This window comes from Sciurus vulgaris (assembly GCF_902686455.1).
Source record: "Sciurus vulgaris genome assembly, chromosome: 11".
Lineage (NCBI taxonomy): Eukaryota > Metazoa > Chordata > Mammalia > Rodentia > Sciuridae > Sciurus > Sciurus vulgaris.
Window position 1 is genome coordinate 3294196 of NC_136472.1, and position 9355 is coordinate 3303550.

At 50.7% G+C, this 9355-nt stretch overlaps 1 long non-coding RNA gene across 1 annotated transcript in view; it reads left to right on the top strand.

The window, feature by feature from the left end:
- Positions 1–9355, top strand: part of LOC306640618 — a 395158-nt gene that overhangs the window by 329635 nt on the left and 56168 nt on the right. The gene's annotated exons all lie outside the window — the stretch shown is intronic.

A 9355-nucleotide genomic window follows, 5' to 3' on the forward strand; every position in this document is an offset into this window, starting at 1 on the left:
GACTGAGAGTAGAAATAAATGACAAAATAAAAAAAGGAAATTACTCCAACACTTGGAGACTAAATAATATGCTATTGAATGAAACATGGATAACAGAAAACATCAGGGAGGAGATGAAGAAATTCTTAGAGGTCAATGAGAATGATGATACAACATCAAAATCTCTGGGACACTATGAAAGCAGTACTAAGAGGAAAATTCATTGCATGGAGCGCATTCCAGAAAACAATGAAAAGTCAACAATTAAATGACCTAACATTACAGCTCAAAGCCCTAGGAAAAAAAGAACAGAATAAAAGCAAAAGTAGTAGAAGACAGGAAATAATTAAAATCAGAGCTGAAATCAATGAAATTGAAACAAAAGAAACAATTCAAAAAATTGACATAACAAAAAGTTGGTTGAGAAAGTAAACAAAATAGACAAACCCTTAGCCACACTAACAAAGAGAAGGACAGAGAAGACTCAAATTACTAAAATACATGATGCAAAAGGAAATATCACAACAGACACCACTGAGATACAGAACATAATGAGAAGCTACTTTGAAAATCTGTATTCCAACAAAATAGAAAGTACCGAAGACATTGACAAATTTCTAGAGACATATGCTCCTCCCAAACTGAACCAGGAGGACATACACAATTTAAACAGATCAATATCAAGCAACGAAATAGAAGAAGCCATTAAAAATCTACCATCCAAGAAAAGCCCAACACCAGATGGATTCTCAGCCGAGTTCTACAAGACCTTCAAAGAAGAACTCATTCCAATACTTCTCAAAGTTTTCCAGAAAATAGAAAAGGAGGGTACCCTACCGAACTCATTCTATGAAGCTAATATCACCCTCATACGCAAACCAGGAAAAGACACATCAAGGAAAGAAAATTTTAGACCAATATCCTTGATGAATATAGATGCAAAGGTCCTTAACAAAATACTGGCAAACCGTATCCAAAAACATATTAAGAAAATTGTGCACCACGATCAAGTGGGGTTCATTCCTGGAATGCAAGGATGGTTCAACATTCGTAAATCAATAAACGTAATCCATCATGTCAATAGACTTAAGGATAAGAATCATATGGTTATTTCAATTGACATAGAAAAAGCATTTGACAAAATACAACACCCACTCATGCTCAAAACACTAGAAAAAATAGGGATAGTAGGAACATACCTGAACATTGTAAAGGCTATTTATGCTAAGCCCATGGCCAACATCATTCTTAATGGAGAAAAACTGGAACCATTCCCTTTAAAAACGGGAACAAGACAGGGATGTCCTCTTTCACCACTTCTATTCAACATTGTCCTCAAAACTCTAGCCAGAGCAATTAGGCAGACTGAAGAAATTAAGGGATACAAATAGGAAAAGAGGAACTTAAGCTGTCACTATTTGCGGATGACATGATTCTATATTTAGAGGATCCAAAAACCTCCTCCAGAAAACTTCTAGACCTCATCAATGAATTCACCAAAATAGCAGGCTATAAAATCAACACGCATAAATCTAAAGCATTTTTATACACAAGAGACGAAACAGCTGAAAGGGAAATGAGGAAAACAACTCCATTTGCAATAGCCTCAAAAAAAAAAAAAAATACTTGGGCATCAATCTAACCAAAGAGGTAAAAGATCTCTACAATGAAAACTACAAAACACTGAAGAAAGAAATTGAGGAAGACCTTAAAAGATGAAAGATCTCCCATGTTCTTGGATAGGCAGAATTAATATTGTCAAAATGGCCATACTACCAAAAGTGCTATACAGATTCAATGCAATTCCAATTAAAATTCCAATGGCGTACCTCACAGAAATAGAGCAAGCAATCATGAAATTCATCTGGAAGAATAAGAAACCCAGAATAGCTAAAGCAATCCTTAGCAGGAAGAATGAAACAGGGGGTATCACAATATCAGAACTTCAACGATAATACAAAGCAATAGTAACAAAAACAGCATGGTATTGGCACCAAAATAGACAGGTAGATCAATGGTACAGAATAGAGGATATGGACACAAACCCAAATAAATACGATTTTCTCATACTAGACAAAGGTGCCAAAAACATACAATGGAGAAAAGATAGCCTCTTCAACAAATGGTACTGGGAAAACTGGAAATCCATATGCAACAGAATGAAACTAAACCCCTATCTCTCACCATGCACAAAACTCAACTCACAATGGATCAAAGACCTTGAAATCAGACCAGAGACCCTGCATCTTACAGAAGAAAAAGTAGGTCCAAATCTTCAACATGTCGACTTAAGATCAGACTTCCTTAACAGGACTCCCATAGCACAAGAAATAAAAGCAAGAATCAATAACTGGGATAGATTCAAACTAAATAGCTTTCTCTCAGCAAAGGAAACTATCAGCAATGCGAAGAGAGAGCCTACAGAGTGGGAGAATATCTTTGCCACTCATACTTCAGATAGAGCACTAATTTTCAGAATATATAAAGAACTCAAAAAACTCTACACCAAGAATACAAATAACCCAATCAACAAATGGGCTAAGGAAATGAACAGACTTCACAGAAGAAGATCTACAAGCAATCAACAGATATGTGAAAAAATGTTCAACATCTCTAGTAATAAGAGAAATGCAAATCAAAACTACACTAAGATTCCATCTCATCCCAATTAGAATGGCGGTTATCAAGAACACAAGCAACAACAGGTGTTGGAGAGGATGTGGGGAAAAAGGTACACTCATACATTGCTGGTGGGGCTGCAAATTAGTGCAGCCACTCTGGAAAGCAGTGTGGAGATTCCTTAGAAAACTTGGAATGGACCCACCATTTGACCCAGCTATCCCACTCCTCGGCCTATACCCAAAGGACTTAAAATCAGCACACTACAGAGATACAGCCACATCAATGTTCATAGCGGCTCAATTCACAATAGCCAGACTATGGAACCAACCTAGATGCCCTTCAATTGATGAATGGATGAAGAAACTGTGGTATATATATACAATGGAATATCACTCAGCTATAAAGAATAATAAAATTATGGCATTTGCAGGCAAATGGATGAAATTGGAGAATATCATGTTAAGTGAGATAAGCCAATCTCAAAAAACCAAAGGCCAAATGATCTCGCTGATAAGCAGATGATGACACTTAATGGGAGGTGGGAGGGGGACAAGAATGGAGGAAGGAGGAACTGCATAGAGGGAAAAGAGAGGTGGGAGGGGTGGGGGGGAAGGAAAAAAATAACGGAATGAATCAAACACCATTACCCTATGTAAATGTATGAATATGCAAGTGGTATGGTGTTACTCCATGTACAAACAGAAACAACATGTATCCTATTTGTTTACAATTAAAAAAAAAGGCATCATCCACACAGAGTGGCAGGCTTGGCTTCAAACCCTGAGGGTGCTGGGCTGTGGTCCACCTGTGGGAGCCTGGTTCAACCTCCCAAGGGCTTCCGCACCAGACACAGACCCTCAAACCGGGATCTGCTGGTCACACACAGACTGGAGGCAGCCTGGGCCCATGGCAGAGCCTTCTCTTGTCTGGGCCTTTCTCGAGACTGACAGCCTTATAGTCACGTGCCAGCTGGGTCAGAGCGTCCTGTAAGTGCTACCTCCAGAATCTGAAGCAGCCCATCAGACACTGTTTCTTCTTAGCAGTAGGGAGAATGAGACATCGATCTCAACACGCCCGCAGAGATTCACCGAGGATCCATTCCCTGCCCTCTGGCACACACCACGTTGGCAAGGTCTTTGGTAATTACTGCTTCCTGCTCTCCAGGCTAGACCAGCAGGAAATCATCAATGGAATGGACCAGGAAGACATCCTATAGAAGGGAAGTCAACCAAAGTCCCCACAGAATGGATAGACCCAGAGAGGGGACAGTGAAGGTGTATTCCTGGCCTTGCCACCTGAAAGCAGCTGGCTCCTGGTGGTCTTTACTAAAAGGAAACTAGGAATCAAAAGCACTCTCCAGATCAGTGGCTGAGAGGTTGGGCCATACTACAATTTAAAAATCCTTGCTTTGAAAAGACGCTGTTAGGAATGAGAAGACAAGCCACAGATAAGAAGGAAATCTTTGCAAAACACTTATCTGTTAAGGGCCTCGTGTCCAAAATATACAAGAACACTTAAAGATCAATTATGAGAAAACAATTCAATTTAAAAATCCAAACAGACAGCTCACAAAAGGAAATACACAGATGCTAAATAAGCATACGGAAAGATGTTCAGTATCACGTGCCATCAGGCAATCACAGATTAAGGCCACAAGGAGACTCCACTCCCTATCTCTGAGGACCCGACAGCACCACAGGCCGCTGAGGACAAGGACATAGAGCTTTAGGAGGCCCTTGCTCCTCACAGGTGGGAATGCAGGTGGGGCAGCCACCGTGGAAGGCAGTCAGGCCGTCTGTAAAGTCAAGCCCGGTCTTAGCAAAGGATCCAGCAGCCGTGCCTGGGTGCTTCCCCAAGCCAGTTGAAAACCTAGGTCCACAAGAGAAGGTTTGTAGTAGCTTTATGCATAATTGTCACAAGCCGGAAGACAGCCTTCCACAGGTCAAGGGACAAATCAACCGCGGTACACCCCGACAAAGTACTACCACTCAGTGCTAAAAAACAAGCCGTCAGGCCACAAGAAGGCATGGAAGCATCGTTTTTTGGTTTTTGGTTTTTTTTTGATACTGGGGATTGTACCCAGGGGTACTAAACCACTGAACCACATCTCCAGCCCTTTTCTCATATTTTATTTAGAGACAGGGTCTCACTGAGTTGCTTAGGGCCTCGATAAGTTGTTAAGGCTGGCTTTGAACTCATGATCCTCCTGCCTCAGCCTCCCGAGCTGCTGGGATGACAGGCGTGTGCCACCGTGCCTGGCTGGAAGCATCTTAAGTGCTTGCTGCTCAGTGTGAAAAGCCCCTTGAGAAACCCAGTACCGGTGGTCCTCAGTACCTGGAACCAGCACAGAGCCCCAGAGGTGCTCTGGTCTCCAGGAATTGGTCAGTCCAGAGCCAGCATCAAACCCCCCAGAGTGGCTGCAGTCCCTTTGGGAAGCTGGAGAAAGATAGCAGGGTGAATCGTGGTGGCTGTGCGGGGTCCCTCCCTGGAGGACCCAGGCCCCTCGTTCATGGGTTCAGGCAGTGAGCGGGCTCCAGCCTGGCCTTGGTGGGAGAGGGCTCCATGTGAGACTTCTGTCCAGCTGGGCCTGGGGCTTCAGTCCCAGGAACATGGTGACTAACAGGCCAAGGCACAGGTGTCCATGGGCCAGACCCTCTGACCCCTGCAGACACCATCTCAGCAACAGGCCCGGGGGTCCTGCTGTCCCCTGATCCAGCGTGCCCTCTCTCCTCGAAGGCCACATTCTCCCCCACTGGACACAACCCTGGCAGGCTCCGCCTCCACCCTAGTCCTGATGCTACTGTTTAAAATACCAGAATCTCACCTCAAACCAACCCAGTGGCCCTCGCTGACGTCATTGCCAACCCCGGTGGGAGCGCCTCCTCAACTGGGATGGGGCCACCCCTCCCCCGACGCTCTGGGCAGGCAGACCCAGGGCCCCATCCTACCTCGCTCTTCACCCAGGGAAGGGCCTTGAGGGAAGGCCGAGTGGGGACAGGAGAGCTCACTGCAGCTGCCCCAACTGGTCATGGTGGCCTCTGCAGCCAGGGGCAGGGGTCGAGGGACCCCTGGGCCTCTCAGGGCCTTGGCCTCCTGCAGCCCCTCTGCCTCTGCACAGGCCCAGGCTGCTGGGGTGGCGTCTGACTGTTTCTCCAGCACGCTCCATAAACGTGAGCTGGGCGGACAAGCAGGTGAGCGGTGGATGGGAGCACACTGGGCACGGGCACCAGCCGGCAAAGCCTACACAGCAGCATCAGTTGCTGGGTCCCTGGGGCCTGAGGCCAGGCCTGCAGTGGCCTCCACCCTGGGCGAGGGCCTCCTTCCTGGCTGGACATGGCTGCTCCTCTCTGTGCCCTCACGCAGCTGAGAGGCAGGTCTGCTTCCTCCTCTAAAGGGCCTCTCAGCCTTCACAAGAGCTCACCTGGCCCTGGCCACTCCAAAGCCACCCCTGGGCCCCACCTCGGGGTCAGCGCACCCACCTCCTGACCCCCACATTACGGTCACACTGCCCACCTCCTGCCACTCATGCTGGGGTCAGAACACCCACCTCCTGCTGCCTACATTGGGGCTAGAGTGCCCGCCTCCTGGCACCCACAGTGGGGTCAGGGTGCCCACCTAGGATAGGGGAGCAGGGTTCCAGCCACTGCGGTGCTGACACCAGCTTCTCCTTCTGAAGCCTCCTGGCCCTGGTCCTCGCCCCACCTAAGAGCCTCCCACCCAACCCCCTCCCAGCACCTGGCACCTGTCCAGTAGAGGGAGGCCCGCCCCTCCTGCATGGGCTCTGCAGCCCCTGTGGGCAGGACCACTGTCACCAGCAATGTCCCTGGGGTCTCGAGGGGTCCACAGGTGCCTGAGAGCTACCCGCAGCCTTTGCCACTGGGCACTCTTCACCAGCCACCAGGAAAGGGCTGGGAATCAGGGGTCCCACCCGCACCCCTTGGCCAGGCTTCTCACTACCCTCAAGGGAGTCCTGGACGGGTGTGGGGCAACCCCCAGGGTCATTCAAGAACACCCACCCAGACACGCTGGGTGCCCCAGGCTTTCTCTGCTCCCTGACCGTCACTGGTGGCCCTGGCTGGACAGTGGGGCTCCGTGGTGCCGGCTCCATGCACTAAAGGCCGGCCTGCATGGACACTGTGAGGGGCCTCCTATTCCCGGGCTCCTGGGGGCAGCCCTGTACCCGCAGGGCAGACACGTCACTAGAGCCCACTTCAGTCCTGGCTCCCAGGAGGAGGGCCAGAGCGAGGGACAGGGTAGCCTCCAGGGCTGGGATGGGGACCTTTGCAATGCTGAGGGTCCCAGAGCCCAGGAGTCTAGCCTGAGGGCAGCCCAGCCACTGAAGCCAGGTCAGGCTCTCCTAGGGCCAGCGGGACTGGGCACAGGGTGGTGGGGAGGGGACACCGGCCTCCTCCCTGGGCTCAGGGCAAGCTCCCAGGCTGTGTCTCAGCTGTGGGGACCTAGTGGGTCTGCTCAGTGGGCAGCAGGGGAGCTAGCTCTTGGTGCCCATGGGACGGCAGGCTGGCCTTCCTGGATGGGACAGGTTGTGTGCCACCTGCTCAGCCCTGCTGAGCCCACAGAGGCCAGGCACAGGTCAGACCCAGGCCCGAGCACCAGCAGGGCCTACTGCTCACCTCTGTGTGAGGGGACTTCTGTCAGACCTCCTCCCGAGGCTGAAGGTGGGCAGGCTCCCCGTTGGGTGGCCCAGGGTCCCTCTGTCAGGCCATCCTCTGGGTGGCTGGGAGTCCCTGTGTCAGGCCATCCTCTGGGTGGCCGGGGGTCCCTGTGTCAGGCCATCCTCTGGGTGGCCGGGGGTCCCTGTGTCAGGCCATCCTCTGGGTGGCCGGGGGTCCCTGTGTCAGGCCATCCTCTGGGTGGCCGGGGGTCCCTGTGTCAGGCCATCCTCTGGGTGACCGGGAGTCCCTCATCAGGCTATCCTCTGGGTGACCGGGAGTCCCTCTGTCAGGCCATCCTCTGGTTGCCTCGACACCTCACATTAGTGTGGGACATTGTCACAACTTACCAGTGGCATTGATACACTGTTACTCGCTGAGCCCACCCTGGACCCAGTCCCTCCCACTTCCCTCTGGACCTTCTGTCCCAGCACCCACCTGGCATATGGTCCTGCCTCCAGGGCTCCTCTTGGCTACCATAGTTCATTTTTGATTGACGACCTGAGTGGTTTTGAGGGGCTAGTCAGGGTCCCCGAGCTGGACCTGTCTGGCATTTTCTCAGAGTTAGACCAGGGCTGTGGTTCGGGAGGAGGACCCCAGAGGAAAAGCACCCTTCTCGACAGCCCATGCAGGGTCCCCTCTGTGAACACTTCTCAGCACTGTGATGCTGCCCTGGCCAAGGTGCATCTGTTAGGTCTCTACTGTACAGCGACTTTCCTCTACCAGGAAGGAGGCAGCTCTGGAGGGCCACAGGTAAGGGTGGGAGTTGTGAGAAACAGAAAGTTCCAGGGTCTGTTTTCAGAATGTAGTATTTAGCCTGCATTGGGATATAAGATCCAGTCGTGGGCTGGGCTGGGGCTCAGTGGTGGAGCGCTTGCCTAGCATGTGTGAAGCACTGGGTTCCATCCTCAGTACCATAGAAAAATAAATAAATTAAGATAGTGTGTCCATCTACAACTAAAAAAAATTTTAAATACCTAATTGTAGTCATTTTGAGATTCAATTGCAGTCATTTAAATTCTACCCCCTTCCTTTGCGCACCCCAATTTTAAAAATTGTCCACTCACAATAGACTGTAACCTGGGGCTCCTTACAGGGGGCAAGGGGCAGCGCTAGGCCGGAGAGAAAAGCAGGCAGGCCACCTGCCCGGGTGCCCGCTGGCAGCGGTGAAGCTGGCCTGGACCGCCCGCCCCCAAGCAGGGTTCTGCTTCCTGCAGCAGCTGGGCATTTCCAAGTGTCACGCCTCGCCTTCCTAATGAAGGCGTCACTTAGAATTGTTCTGCGCGGAGCTTTACCTCCGCTTCCTCACCAACTCAGATCTGCAATCGTTGGTTCCGCTCTGTCTGGATTCACAGGTGGTTGATAAGCCAATACTTCCCGGTTTATTTTGCTTCTTGACAACAACAGCTTTGACCATTGGGTTCCGTTTTATTGGATCCTCTGACAAAACCATTTTAATTAATCAGTTGATTAATAGGTGAAGGAAGAGGGTAGGGGAAAGAGGTCATGTGTGCATCTGAGTTCAAGTCCAACATCTTGAGGATAAAGGCAGGAGGCCAGTGAGTGGAGCTTGTCTCTGCTGGAGACAAAACTTGCCGCACCCCACAAGGCCCTGAGCCTCATCTCCACCTGGGCCTCCACCTGGGCCTCCACCTAGGCCTCCACCTAGAGCAGCTTGGTTGGCACCCGACTCTAGCAAGGCTGCCCCGGACCAGGGCTGCAGAGGGGCTGCCTGGGGCTGCGGGGAGGGATGAAGGCCCCAGTGGCAGAGGGAGAGAAGAGGGGCCACAGCGCTGCCCTCTGCCAGTGCTGCCCTCTGCACAGCTGTGTCCTCCGGCTTCCAGAATGTCGAGGGGCCTCCAGGCCCACAGCTATCTGGGCCCCCCGCACACAGAGGTCACTTCACATCAAGGAGGACCCCACGGTACCTGATGTGGAAGGGGGGCCCCAGCCTTGGAGCAGGCAGCAGAGGCCCAGGGGTTCACCCCAGCCCAGACCCCCGGTGGTTTACAGACTGCATTAGGTCACCTGGAGGGTCTCCTTGGCCCCCACAGGCTCACTGAGTGTGGCCGGGTGGGCACCTC